Below are 15,312 nucleotides of genomic sequence, written 5' to 3' on the forward strand. Positions count from 1 at the left end.
TTGGCCAGGATCACAATGGCCAGGTGGGGTTGGATGGTCTCCAGAAAAGGAGATTTCATGACCTCTCTGGGCAGCCTCCTCCAGGGCTCTGTCACCCTTAAATTCATGAACTTCCTCCTCATGTTTTGATGAAACTAATTATGTTCCAGTTTGTGCCCACTACCCTTTGTCCTGTCAGTGGGCACCGCTGGAAAACTCCTGATCCCATCCTCCTGACTCCCACCCTTGAAGTACTGATCAGCATTGATGAGATTCCCCCCTCAGGCTGCTCTTCTCCAGACTGAACAGCCCCAATTCTCTCAGCCTTTCCTCATGACAGAGATGTCCCAGTGCCCTCAGCATCTTTGTAGCCCTTTACTGTACCCTCTCCAGTAGTTCCCTGTCTCTCTTGAACTGGGGACTCCAGAACTGGACCCAGCACTCCAGATGTGGCCTCAGCAGGGCAGAGCAGAGGGGAAGCAGAACCTCCCCTAACCTGCTGGCCACACTCTTCTTCATGCACCCTGGGATGCCATTGACCTTGGCCATGAGGGCACATTGCTGGCTCATGACCATCCTGTTTCCCCCAGAGCTGCTCTCCAACAGATGCCCAGCCTGTGCTGATCCATGGGGGTGTACAGAGGATGGGAAGCTACCACGCAAGCCATGGTGCTCCTCAGGTTCTTGGATGGGTGACCATCAGCAGAGCCCCCTCTTCTCTATGCCACAGGGCTTGTGCTGTTTAATATTTTAAGAGAAAGCAACACAATTACAGCCTCATCTGATGGATGAATCATGAGCAGAGCAGTATTTCCTCTTCAAGTGCAACATCTCCTCTTCAAGCCTTGCTCCACAGCTGGTGCTGGGTGCTCAGCTTGGGGCGAGGAGCTGGCAAGTCAGAGCTGGCCACCCATGGCAGGGGATGCTGTGCACATGCAAATGCTGTGGCCAAATGGGGGGAAATGCAAAACAAACAGCGTGGACAAACCATCTGCCACTTCTGAAGTAGCAGCCAGCACTGACACCCCATTAGGACACAGACCAAAAGCACAAATCTGGTGGTTTGGCCACTGGCGATTTTCATTTCTCTACAGAAAAGGCTTCTGCTAAAAAAAAGAGAAAGGCAGAGAGCCAAGGGGCTGGAGGGCTTGTTTCAATAACTGAAAGGCTGCTCCTGCCCCTCTGCTTTATGTCATCAAGAAGGTCACAGCTCTGAACTTCCTCATGGGCAGCCACAGTGCTGGCCGACTTCACGGTGCAGAGCTGCCGTGTGCTGCTTTGCTCACCTCCCTGGGACCAGGCTCTCCGTGGCCCAGCAGGCTGGTCCCTCCCTCCCTCGGTTCTGGACCAGGGCTGCAGACCTCATAGATTCATACAATGGTTTGTGTTGGAAGGGACCCGTCCTGGACCTCATGTCCTGGTCTGAGCTAGAGCAGAGCTGATTCTGGTCAGGGGATGCCACCCAGAGGGACATGAGCAGGCTTGAAAGGTGGGCCCATGACAACCTCATGGAGTTCAACAAGGACAAGTGCAAGGCTGGGGCAATCCCAAACACAAATCCATGCTGGGTGAGGAGTGGCTTGAGAGCAGTCTGGAGAAGAAGAACTCCACAAGTTGAAAACAAGTTTTCAACAAGTTGAAAAACTCAACATGAGCTGGCAGTGCTTGCCAGCAGCCCAGAAGGCAGCCACATGCTGGGCTGCATCCAAAGAGCCCAAACAATTCTATGATTCTAAATGTGACCAGCAGGACAAAGGAGGTGATTCTGCCCCTCTGATCTGCTCTGGTGAGATTCCACCTCCAGTGCTGCATCCACTTCTGGTGGCCCCAGCATGAGAAGGACATGGAACTGCTGGAGTGGGCCCAGAGATCACAAAGATGATCAGAAGGCTGGAGAACCTTCTCTATGGGGACAGGCTGAGAGAGTTAGGGCTGTTCAGCCTGGAGAAGAGAAGGCATCAGGGAGACCTCAGAAAAGCCTTCCAGTATTTGAAATGGGCTACAGGAGAGCTGGAGAGGGACTTCTGACAAGGACTTGTAGTGATAGAACAAGGAGCAATGGCCTTGAGCTAGAAGAGGGGAGATTGGGACTGGAAGTTAGGAAGAAGTTCTTTGCAGTGAGGGTGGTGAGACACTGGAACAGGTTGCCCAGGGAGGTTGTGGATGCCCTGTGCCTGGAGGTGTGCAAGGCTAAGTTGAATGGGGCCTTGAGCAACCTGGTTGAGTGGGGAGTGTCCCTGCCCATGACAGGACAGGGGGTTTGGAACTAGATGATCTCAAAGGTCTCTTCCAACCCAAACCTTTCTGTGATTCTATGGAACAGAGGTTGACCAAAGCTGCTGCTTACATATTTTAGAGAAGAGAAAACTCAGTCAGAGAAGCTGGAGGAATGTCCCTCTCTGCCTTCTACATCTGCTACATCTCAGAGTCATTTGTTTCAACCTCAGAAGATAGCAGGGGAAATATTTGAAGGAGATGGAGCCTTGCCAGTATTTCCAGTTCATTATAAGCAAAGAATTGTTGCTTGTAGCACTTTTTCTGGGGCAGAAAGTAGTCTGGTTTGAAGTCCCTCAAGCAATGAGGAATCACAAACTTGCTGATGGAAATTGCTCTTCAGTCAGGGCTTTACTAATTAAAAAAAGCTTCATTTTCAAATCCAGGCTAAATTTCCTCCCTCCACATCAATGCTCTGTCTGCTTTCTCCAGGCACTGCTGGGTCCCTGTAACCTCAGCTGAGTTTCACCCAAATGTCTTGCCTGGTCCTCCTGAGGTGGGGGCCAACAGGAGTGAAACTGAGCTTAGGTGTGCCCAGAGCTGGTGGGAAGTGGGGATAGGATAGGATAGGATAGGATAGGATAGGATAGGATAGGATAGGATAGGATAGGTTGGAAGAGACCTTCAAGATCATCGTGTCCACCCCATCAACCAATCCAACCCACCCAAACAAATAAACTATGGCACCAAGCACCCCAGCAAGTCTCCTCCTGAACACCTCCAGTGATGGTGACTCCACCACCTCCCCAGGCAGCCCATTCCAATGGGCAATCACTCTCTCTGTGTAGAACTTCCTCCTGACCTCCAGCCTAAACCTCCTCTGGTGCAGCCTGAGACTGTGTCCTCCTGTTCTGGTGCTGCTTGCCTGGGAGAAGAGACCAACCTCTGCCTGTTTACAACCTCCCTTCAGGTAGTTGTAGAGAGCAATAAGGTCACCCCTGAGTCTCCTCTTCTCCAGGCTAGGCAACCCCAGCTCCCTCAGCCTCTCCTCACAGGGCTGTGCTCCAAACCCCTCCCCAGCTTCGTTGCCCTTCTCTGGACACCTTCCAGCACCTCAACATCTTTCCTAAACTGAGGGGCCCAGAACTGGACACAGGACTCGAGGTGTGGCCTAAACAGTGCAGTGTACAGGGGCAGAATGACCTCCCTGCTCCTGCTGGCCACACTGTTCCTGATGCAGGCCAGGATGCCATTGGCCCTCTTGGCCACCTGGGCACACTGCAGGCTCATGTTCATCCTACTATCAACCAGTACCCCCAGGTCCCTTTCTGCCTGGCTGCTCTCCAGCCACTCTGCCCCCAGCCTGTAGCTCTGCCTGGGGTTGCTGTGGCCAATGTGCAGAGCCTGGCACAAGTGATGATCCAACAAAGTGATTAAGGCCATGTTGGGGACCAGCAGACCACGTGCCACCCATTCCTGGTGTCAGTGGGGGTGGTGGCACTGGTGGGTGCTGCTGAGCAAGGTGTGCTCCATGTGAGAGGTGACAAACATGGCCACAGAGCCCTGGTTCCACCCCCACCAAAAGGCAAATAAACTGAAAGTGGCTCTTTCCCAAACTTTGCTGCTTCAGTAGCACCCTCACAGCAGGACGACTCAGCATGGCCCTGTGGTCTGGGGGTCACACAGAGGCACCTTCTCCACGTTCTGTTGGCATGTGAGAGAGGAGTAAAGGACCTGGGGGCATGGAGGGGCTTGCTCAAGCAGAGTCATCTGGTTGACAGCCCTATGAACATCAACCAGCAGTGTGCCCAGGTGGCCAAGAAGGCCAGCAGCATCCTGGCCTGGATCAGCAATGGTGTGGCCAGCAGGAGGAGGGAAGTGATTGTCCCCTTGTACAGGGCACTGGTGAGACCACACCTCAAATCCTGGGGTCAGTTTTGGGGCCCTTGCTCCAAGGACATTGAGGGGCTGGAGAGGGTCCAGAGGAGGGCAATGAGGCTGTTGAGGGGCCTGGAGAACAGGGCTGGTAAGGAGCAGCTGAGGGAGCCTGGAGTGTTTAGTGTGGAGAAGAGGAGGCTGAGGGGAGACCTCATTGCTCTCTACAGCTCTCTGAAAGGAGGTGGGAGTGAGGTGGGAGTGAGGTATAAGCTCATCTCTTCTCCCTAGTGTCAGGTGTTAGAAGGAGAGGAAATGGCCTGAAATTGTGCCAGTGGAGGTTTAGGTTGGGCATGAGGAACAATTTCTTTGCTGCAAGAGTGGAAGAGGCTGCCCAGGGAGGTGCTGGAGTCACCCTCCCTGGAGGTGTTCCCGAAACCTGTGGCCCTGGCACTGTGGGCCATGGTTTAATGGCCATGGTGGTGTTGGGCTGAAGGTTGGACTCAGTGATCTTAGAGGTCTCTTCCAACCCAAACAATTCTCTGATTGTCACCTGGATGGATTGGCATGTCCAGGGCTCAGGGATGCCTGTGTCCAGGGGCAGCTTGGTGTGCACAAAAATCTCCACTGCTTTTAGCCTGTTTGTGGCTAACTTCGGATGTGAGGGACTGAGCTGCATGGGGAAGGGTCACTGAGCACGATGGCTGCAGGGGCATCTGTCCTGGCCTCACCAGGAGTGGACTGACAGGCAGCAGGATCCCCCCTGCCCTGTTGTGCTGCTCCCTGAGGGCATGTGTCTTGCTTCTAATCCCGTGCTTGTCCTTGTCAACACAGCCAGTGCTTATCTGACGTCAAGACCTCTTATCTGGTGTATCTGGTAGCTGAGTGCTGCACGTGCCTTCAGGAGAGGGACATGCAGATTGTCACCCCTGGGCTGGGTCCCCCCCTCACACTCATTTAGCAGGCTGCTGTGAACATGCTCGCCCTGGGACCCCACAGCAACCTTGCTCGAGGAGTCTTAAAGCACTTGGAAAATTCAACAGCAAACTGAGAGCAACATTCCCAAGCTTCCAGAGAAGCAACAGAGGGATTTCACATCCACCCAAGTGAGGACCACAGCTCTCTCATCCCACCAAAAAAGTTTTCACAGAATCATGCAATGAGTTGGGTGGGAAGGGACCTCTCAAGGTCATCCAGGCCAACTCATCTGCACTCATCAGGGAGACTGCAAACTAGAGCAGGTTGCTCAGAGCCCCTGATAGCCTGACCAGGAATGGTTCCAGGCATGGAGCATCTCCCACCTCTCTGTGCAACCTGGGACAGGCTCTCACCATCCTCAGTGTCAAACATTTCTTCCTTCTTTCTAGCCTGAATCTCTCCTTTAGTTCAAATCATCACCCTTTGCCCTGTATAGAATCATGTTGGAAGAGACCTTTGAGTTTACCAAGTCACAACAGAGCCTTCTCAGAAGTCTGTCCCCAGCTTTCTGATCAGCCTTTCAAGCACTGCAAGGCCACCAGAAGGTCTCCCTGCAGCCTTCTCTTCTCCAGGCTGAACAAGCCCAACTCTCTCAGCCTGGCCTCACAGCAGAGGGCTTCCAGCCCTCCCAGCATTGCTGTGGCCTCCTCTGGCCCTGCTCCAACAGGTCCCTGTCTGTGCTGTGCTGAGGACTCCAGAGCTGGCCCCAGCCCTGCAGGTGGGGTCTCAGCAGAGCACAGCAGAGGGGCAGAATCCCCTCCCTGCCCCTGCTGCCCACACTGCTGGGGATCAGCCCAGGACACAGCTGGGGCTGGGCTGGCAGCACACAGCTGGGGCTGGCTGACACAGACATAATATTCACATCTCAAATCCTGGGTTCAGTTCTGGGTTCCTCACTCCAAGGAGGACACTGAGGTGCTAGAGCAGGTCCATAGAAGAGCTACAAAGCTGCTGAAGGGTCTGGAGGGCAGGGCTGGTGAGGAGCAGCTGAGGGAAGCGGGGGTGTTCAGCCTAGAGAGAAGGAGGCTCTGCACACAGAGGAGCTGAGAGGAAATGGCCTGAAATTGTGCCAGGGGAGGTTTAGGTTGGACATGATGAGGAACAATTTCTGTGCTGTAAGAGTGGAACAGGCTGCCCAGGGAGGAATACATAGGATAGAATACATAGAATAAGCCAGGTTGAAAGAGACCTTCAAGATTGTGTCCAAGCCATCAACCAATCCAACCCACCTAAACAACTAACCCATGGCACCAAGCACCCCAGCAAGTCTCCTCCTGAACACCTCCAGTGATGGTGACTCCATCACCTCCCCAGGCAGCCCATTCCAATGGGCAATCACTCTCTCTGTGTAGAACTTCCTCCTAACATCCAGCCTAAACCTCCCCTGGCACAGCTTGAGACTGTGTCCTCTTGTTCCAGTGCTGGCTGCCTGGGAGAAGAGACCAACCTCTGCCTGTCTACAACCTCCCTTCAGGGAGTTGCAGAGAGCAAGAAGGTCACCCCTGAGCCTCCTCTTCTCCAGGCTAAGCAACCCCAGCTCCCTCAGCCTCTCCTCACAGGGCTGTGTTCCAAACCCCTCACCAACTTTGTTGCCCTTCTCTGGACTTGTTCCAGCAAGTCAACCTCCTTCCTAAACTGAGGGAAGTGGACACAGGACTCAAGGTGTGGCCTAAGCAGTGCAGTGTACAGGGGCAGAATGAGCTCCCTGCTCCTGCTGGCCACACTCTTCCTGATGCAGGCCAGGATGCCATTGGCCCTCTTGGCTGCCTGGGCACACTGCAGGCTCATGTTCAGCCTACCATCACCCAGTACCCCCAGGTCCCTTTCTGCCTGGCTGCTCTCCAACCACTCTGCCCCCAGCCTGTAGCTCTGCCTGGGGTTGCTGTGGCCAATGTGCAGAACCTGGCCACACAGAATCCAGGAGGTGGTGGAGCTGCTCAGCGAGACCTGCCCTTGGCCAGGTGCATGCAAAGCTTTGTGTGCCAGCAGTGATTGTTTGAAGGCCAGCTGAGTGCCGGGGCAGGGAGGAGGCGAGGGCCCGGCTGCAGAGCGGCAGCGCAGCAGGGAAGGGGTGCCAGCGATAAGCCAGCAGCTCCACGTGGAACAAAGCTGGCATTTCAGGGAGAAGACAATGCCTTGTGTTTGCTCTGCTGGTTGCAGTCATCCGTTTGGCACCGAGGCTGAGGTCAGCCACCCAGTCGTGCTCTGCAGCATCTCTGTTCCGGCGAGCAGGGAGAAGGCAAACAAAGAGGAGCTGAGTCAGCAGGGCCGGGCAGCAGCGCTGCCTGGAGGAGCACTCCATGGCTGCCAGCCTGCACTGCCACTGCTGCCCTTCCCTTCTCACTAAGCCTTCCTCAGGCACCCATCTTAGCTCTTGGCATGGCCACTGCTCATGCTTGATCTTGATCCCTGTGCATCCCAGAGGATAATTGCTGCCTGGGCCTGGTTTTGTGGCTGAGCAGCCACAATGCACAACACACACATGCTCTGAACCTGAGCCAGCAGTGTGCCCAGATGGCCAAGAAGGCCAATGGCATCCTGGCCTGCATCAAAGTGAGGTCAGCAGGAGCAGGGAAGTCATTGTGCCCTGTACTCAGCACTGGTTAGGCCACACCTTGAGTCCTGTGTCCAGTTCTGGGGCCCTCAATTTAAGAAGGACATTGAGACTCTTGAGCATGTCCAGAGAAGGGCAATGAGGATGGGGAGGGGTCTGGAGCACAGCCCTATGAGGAGAGGCTGAGGGAGCTGGGGCTGCTTAGCCTGGAGAAGAAGAGGCTCAGGGGAGACCTTCTTGCTCTCTACAACTCCCTGAAGGGAGGTTGTAGCCAGGTGGGGGTTGGTCTCTTCTCCCAGACAAGCAGCACCAGAACAAGAGGACACAGTCTCAAGCTGTGCCAGGGGAGATTTAGGCTGGAGGTTAGGAAGAATTTCTTCATAGAAAGAGAGATTGGCCATTGGGATGTGCTGCCCAGGGAGGTAGTAGAGTCCCCATCCCTGGAGGTGTTCAAGTGGGGATTGGATGTGGCACTTGAAGCCATGGTTTAATTAGTCCTGAGGTGTTAGGTGATAGGTTGGACTGGTGATCTCTGAGGTCTGTTCTAACCTTATTGATTCTGTGAAGAAGAGGAGAAAGTGGTTTGGTGTGAGAGTGCTGGAGGCCTGGAACAGGCTGCCCAGAGAGGTGGAAGTGTTTAGGAAGAGTCTGGCTGAGGCACTTGGTGCCATGGTTTAGTTGATGAGATTGTGTTGGGTGAGAGGTTGGACCTGATGATCTCAAAGGTCTTCTCCAACCTGGTTAATTGTGTATGAAGCATGGGGATCCACTTGTCACCATGTGCCTTTCTCAGGGATGCTTTCTGTACACAACTGTGACTGAGATTTCCAAGCCAGCTTGAATTTTATTTCCCCTCTGCATTTACCACCATGAAACACAACCTCCATGGAGAAGAAGCAGTCTTGTCCTGTCTGTTCTTTATGGACTTTGTCTCGTGCTTCATAAGAAGTGATTCTCACTTTCTGACCTGCCCCTCTTCCTGAAGGCTTCCTGGTCAGAGCTGGTTGATAAGTGAATGCATTTTCCAGAGAGGTTTTAGTGCTTTTTTAACTCTTTTCCTTCCTTGTTCCTGAAAGGAAGCAGTGAGGGGGACAAAGTGGTCTGCAAATGAGGCACAAAAGCAGAGATTTGTTGAATGATGAGAGCAGATTCCAGGGGTCTCCAGGTAAAAATAGTGACAGCAGCATAACGTCAAAAGACTAAGCAGCTCCTGCTCTCTCTAGGCCACTTTTGCACCCATCCCAGAGCCAGGGGCAAGACCCTCAGCCAGCCAAGACACCACCCAGAGAGACTCAGCCCCAGCCAGCACCCGTGGAGGAGATTGGAGCAGCAATCAATATTGGAGCAGCAATCAATGTTGGCCCTAACAACCGGGGGGCCACCAGGCCCCCCGGCCTTTGTAGTCACCACCACCATCACCCAGTGTGCGCCAGGGGCACTCACCAGTAAGGAGAGGAGGATCCTCAGCCCAGATGGGCTCAGCTTGGAGCTGCTGCCCTTCCTGGTGGGGATTAAATAGGGCAGTGGGTGGGGAGGGCAAAGTGTCCACAGCTGGGGTGGGAGGAGACTCCAACAGAGCCCAGGTGCTCTGGGTTTGAGGGGAAAAAGGGATGGGTGAGGAACTTTGAAGTGTCAGATGGTGACAGGAGTGGGGGGAATGGAACAAAACTAGCAATGGGTAGATTGAGATTGGGTGTGAGGAAGAAGTTGTTCCCCATGAGGGTGGTGAGAGCCTGGCACAGGTTGCCCAGGGAGGTGGTGGAAGCCTCATCCCTGGAGGTGTTTGCAGCCAGGCTGGATGTGGCTGTGAGCAACCTGCTGTAGTGTGAGGTGTCCCTGGCCATGGCAGGGGGGTTGGAACTGGCTGAGCCTTGGGGTCCCTTCCAACCCTGACAATTCTATGATTCTAAAACAATTTTGCAGTTTGGGCTGGATGTTAGGAAGAAATTCTTCCCAGCAAGAGAGATTGGCCATTGGGATGTGCTGCCCAGGGAGGTGGTGGAGTCACCATCCCTGGAGGTGTTTAGCAAGAGCCTGTATGAGGCACTTGGTGCCATGGTTGAGTTGATGAGGTGGTGTTGGCTGATAGGTTAGACTTGATGATCTTGAAGGTCTTTCCAACCTGGTTTATTCTGTGATTTCCAGTGAAGCTGATCTCTTGATGCTGGCTGGGTGCAGCTGCATGCCCAGAGAAGAGCCCTAAGGCAGGGGATGCCTTGAGGGTGTCCAGGAATCCCACCCACCCAACATCACAAGCATTTCTCCAGGCACAGGAGGGTTTGGGCTGCACATTTCCAAGGCTATGCTGCTACCCATGCTTGTGTTACCACCATCACCATAACCAGCAGTATGGAAAGCAGTGGGGGTTTCATAACTCCTATCAGCTGGTATAGAGTGGTTTGGGTTCACCAAGTCCAACCTTCAACCCAACACCACATGGCCACCAAGCCATGTCCTGGAGTACCATGGCCACATGTTCCTTGAACACCCCCAGGGATGGTGACTCTACCACCTCCCTGGGCAGCCTGTTCCATGCCTGACCACTCTTGCAGCAAAGAAATTGTCCCTCAAGTCCAACCTAAAGCACCCCTGGCACAATTTCAGGACATTTCCTCTCATTCTATCCCCTGATACTAAGGATCCTCAGCCTCCTCTTTTCCAGGCTGAACACCCCCAGCTCCCTCAGCTGCTCCTCACCAGCCCTGTTCTGCAGACCCTTCCCCAGCTTGGTTGCCCTTCTCTGGACCCATTCCAGCCCCTCACTGCCCTTGGAGCAGGCTCCCAGAAGTAGTTGGCATGACCTGTATATGTGAAGAGCTGTTCTTGCTCCAGTCAATTTTTTCAGGGCTAGTACAGGCTAGCCTGTACTCTGCACCTGCTCCAGCCCCTCACCGTCCTTCTGGGAGTGAGAGGCCCAAAACTGAAGCCAGTATTCAAGATGTGGCCTCACCAGTGCCCAGTACAGGGGGGCAATCACTTTGGGTATCTGCAAGCCCTCCCAGCTGGTTTCCTGGAGCAGCTATTAAAGATGCAGGAGTCATCTTCACGCTCCCTGCATCTAACAGCATTTCACTCCTGTCTGGGTTCAGCTGTCTGCCTTCAGTCCCCTGCTTCCCTGTGGCAGTAAATAATTCAGTGTGAACTTCTGTTGGCCTTGTCTGGGAGCAGAAGTGGAGATGTTTGGAGCTGGATGGGAAGGGAGAAGATTTTGCTTTATGGGAAAATCTCCATTGTTGGCCTTTGGTGTAGCGTAGCACTGGGACAAAACCTTGCACTGTGAGACCTGGAGGGAAATGGAGCCACCCAGGGCCCATCTCATGAGCTCCTGCCTGCCTGCCTGCCATGAGTAATGACTTACCCAAGTGCCCAGCAACCAGCAAGCCCCACCAGGCAGCTGAGGAACTCCAGGTGAGAGTGCCTGAGCTGGCATGGCAGTGCTGAGTGCTGTCCTGGAAACACATCAGCTGAGACTGATCAATAAAGAAACCTTCTGAAGTCCAACCAGGTCAAATGCAAGGTCCTGCACCTCAACAGGAACAACCACCTGCACCAGCCAGGTGAGTGGGTGACCTACTGGGAAGCAGTTCTGTGAAGAGGGATCTGGGAGTGCTGCTGGACAAAGAGTTTCCCAGGAGCCAGCAATGTGCCCTTGTGGCCAAGAAGGCCAATGGTGTCCTGGGGTGCATTCAGAAGAGTGTGGGCAGGGGGCTGAGGGAACTTCTCCTCTCCCACTACTCTGCTGTAGTGAGGACACATCTGGAGTCCTCTGTCTAGCTCTGGACTTCCCAGTTAGAGACAGGGAACTACTGGACAGAGCCCAGTGGAGGCTACAAAGCTGCTGAGGGGCCTGGAGCATCTCTGTGAGGAGGAAAGGCTGAGAGCCCTGGGGCTGTGGAGCCTGGAGAAGAGCAGCCCCAGAGGGGATCTGAGCAATGCTCAGCAAGAGATAAAGGACCTGGGGGGGGCAAGAGGCTGGGGCCAGACTCTTGTCAGTGGTGCCCAGGCACAGGGCAAAGGGCAGTGGGCACACACAGGAAGCCAGGAGGTTCCACCTGAAGACAAGGAGAAAGTTGTTTGGTGTGAGGGTGCTGGAGGCCTGGAGCAGGCTGCCCAGAGAGGTTGTGGAGTCTCCTTCTCTGGAGAGCTTCCAACCCCAGCTGGGCATCGTGATGCTGGGCAAGCTGCTGTGGGTGTGTGACTGGATGATCTGCAGAGCTCCCTTCCAATCCCCACCATGCTGGGACTCTGAGGTACTTTAATCTTAGACCAGTATCCACTATAAATAGACCCTAAGTGGTGAGGACAGGCTCACCAGTTTGGTGAAAATCAGTGCCACTTATCCTTCTAATGACCCTACCACGAGACCAGGTGGGGACCTCACAAGTTCCAGATTCACTCAAAGAGCCCAGAGCTCTCAACCATTGAACCAGAGAATTGCTTGAGTTGGAAAAGCCCTCTAAGATCATCAAGTCAAACCATCACCCTAAGACTGCCATGGCCATCAAATCATGCCCACAGCGCCATGTACTCACATTTCTTGCTCATTTGAACAGAGCAGAACAGAACAGAACAGAACAGAATAGAATAGAATAGAATAGAATAGAATAGAATAGAATAGATCAGGTTGGAAGAGACCTTCAAGACCGTCATATCCAACCTATCACCCAACACCATCTAATCAACTAACCCATGGCACCAAGCACCCTATCAAGTCTCCTCCTGAACACCTCCAGGGATGGTGACTCCACCACCTCCCTGGGCAGCCCATTCCAATGGGCAATCACTCTCTCTGTGTAAGAATTTCTTCCTAACATCCAACCTAAACCTCCCCTGGCACAGCTTGAGACTGTGTCCTCTTGTTCTGGTGCTGCTTGCCTGGGAGAAGTGACCAACCCCCACCTGGCTACAACCTCCCTTCAGGGAGTTGTAGAGAGCAAGAAGGTCTCCCCTGAGCCTCCTCTTCTCCAGGCTAAGCAGCCCCAGCTCCCTCAGCCTCTCCTCACAGGGCTTGTGTTTGGTGAGCAAAGGGGAGCAAAGGCTGGAGAAGGAGTTTCCAGTGAGTGCACAACTCCTGCTCCTGCAGAGCCCCCCCCTCTTCTTGCAGCCTTGCTGGGAGACAACTGGGATTAATCAGGGCTGTGGGTGGAAATCCCTATTTCTCTCACGAGTTCTGAAACCCATTTAAGGCCTGGAAACAGCTTCTATCAGCTGCAAAAATTAAATGAATTTTATCCCTCTTGCCTAGCTCTCCCCAGGAGCTCTCTGTCAAGAGCCTTGGGGGGGGTGGGGGGTGGAAGTTGTGCGGCTGTGCTGTGGGCAGCCTGCGTGGAAGCACACTGAGCTGCTCTCCAGCCACCAGCACAGCGGGTAGCACCTTGAAGGTCCCTTCCAACCTGGTCTATTCTATTCTATTCTATTCTATTCTATTCTATTCTATTCTATTCTATTCTATTCTATTCTATTCTATTCTATTCTATTCTATTCTATTCTCCCAGGGCTGCTGCTAGGAGCCACGGGCCAAGCTCAGGGCTGAGGAGCTGAGGGAGCTACAGCCCTACCAGTCCACACACTGCTAGCTCCTGTGGGGAGAGAAAACTGGGGTGGGGAAAAATCCTTTTGCAGTTCAGAACAACAGTCATGGAATCATGGAATTGTTTGGGCAACCCCATGCAGAGCTACAGGCTGGGGTCGGAGTGGCTGGAGAGCTCCCAAACAGAGAGGGACCTGGGGGTGCTGATTGACAGCTGCCTGAATATGAGCCAGCAGTGTGCCCAGGGGGCCAAGATGGCCAATGGCATCCTGGCCTGCATCAGGAATAGTGTGGCCAGCAGGAGCAGGGAAGTCATTGTGCCCTGTACTCTGCACTGGTTAGGCCACACCTTGAGTCCTGTGTCCAGTTCTGGGCTCCTCAGTTTAAGAAGGACATCGAGACTCTTGAAGGTGGTCAGAGAAGGGCAACAAAGCTGGGGAGAGGCCTTGAGCACAGCCCTGTGAGGAGAGGCTGAGGGAGCTGGGGTTGCTTAGCCTGGAGAAGAGGAGGCTCAGGGGTGACCTCATTGCTCTCTACAACTCCCTGAAGGGAGGTTGTAGCCAGGTGGGGGTTGGTCTCTTCTCCCAGGCAATCAGCACCAGAACAAGAGGACACAGTCTCAAGCTGTGCCAGGGGAGGTTTAGGCTGGAGGTGAGGAGAAAGTTCTTCACTGAGAGAGTCGTTCGTCATTGGAATGTGCTGCCCAGGGAGGTGGTGGAGTCCCCATCCCTGGAGGTGTTCAAGAGGGGATTGGATGTGGCACTTGGAGCCATGGTCTAGTCCTGAGGTCTGTGGTGACAGCTTGGACTCGATGATCTTTGAGGTCTCTTCCAACCTTGGTGATTCTGTGATACTGTGGAAGGGAGCTCTTGGATCATGAAGTCCAACCTTCAACCCACCACCACCACAGCCATTAAACCATGTCCCAAAGTGCCATGGCCACAGGTTTCTTGAACACCTCCAGGGATGGTGACTCCACCACCTCCTTGGGCAGCCTGTTCCAGTGCCTGACCACTCTTGCAGCAAAGAAATTGTTCCTAAACCTCCCCTGGGGCAATTTCAGGCCATTACCTTTCCTTCTATCCCCTGAGAAGAGACCAAGCCCCACCTTACTCCAACCTCCTTTTGGGGAGCAATGAGGTGTTCCCTCACTGCTCCTCACCAGCCCTGTTCCCCAGACCCTTCCACAGCTTCATTGCCCTTCTTTAGACCTTCTCCAGCCCTTCAATGTCCTTCTTGGAGTGAGGGACCCAAACTGAACCCAGTACTCAAGGTGTGGCCTCACCAGTGCCTGTACAGGAGGACAATCACAGAATCATATAATTGTTGGGGTTGGAAGGGACCTCAAGGATCATCTAGTTCCTGCCCTACTCCTGCTGGCCACACCATTGCTGATCCAGGTCAGGATGCTTGTGGCCTTCTTGGCCACCTGGGCACACTCTGGCTGTCAATCAGGAAGCCACAAAGGTTAGGAAAATGTCCATGTAGTAAAAAGTGCTCCTGGTGCCTCTTGTCTCAGCTGGTTTAAAGCTGGCAGAGATGCAGTCCAGGCTCTGTCTCCATTTGAGCTCAGCCAGTGCTGCTCTATACTCAGCTAGAGGCTTCCATAAACATTGACTCATTCCCTCCTATCATTTTCTGCTCCATTATCTCCCTTTCATTTGCATTTCCAATTCTTTGCCTTTCTGGGAATTCAGAAGTTGTGTTTTGTCTGCCTGCCTTCCTGCCAACAAATAAGCAGCGAGCTCCTGGCTGGAGAGATCGCACCAGAAAATAGCCCTTCTCCTATAGCTGCATGGCATGAGGTCAGCTTTGGGCACCTCGCTCCAGGAAGGATGCTGAGGGGCTGGAGCATGTCTAGAGAGGGACAAGGAGGATGCAGAAGGGTCTGGAGAACAGGGCTGGTGAGGAGCAGCTGAGGGAACTGGCGTTGTTCAGCCTGGAGAAGAGGAGGCTGAGGGGAGACCTCATTGCTCTCCACAGCTCCCCGAGAGGAGGTTGGAGTGAGGTGGGGGTTGGTCTCTTCTCCCAAGGAACAAGAGACAGGACAGGAGGAAACAGCCTCAAGTTGCAGCAGGGGAGGTTTGGGTTGGATATTAGAAGAAACTTCTTCACTGAAAAGGTTCTGAAAGACTGGAAAGGGTTGCCCAGGGAGGTTGTTGAATCCCCATCCCTGGAGGAG

The sequence above is a fragment of the Melanerpes formicivorus genome, unplaced genomic scaffold (genome assembly GCF_026170545.1).
Source record: "Melanerpes formicivorus ecotype bairdi unplaced genomic scaffold, bMelFor1.0.p_v2 SCAF_106, whole genome shotgun sequence".
NCBI lineage: Eukaryota > Metazoa > Chordata > Aves > Piciformes > Picidae > Melanerpes > Melanerpes formicivorus.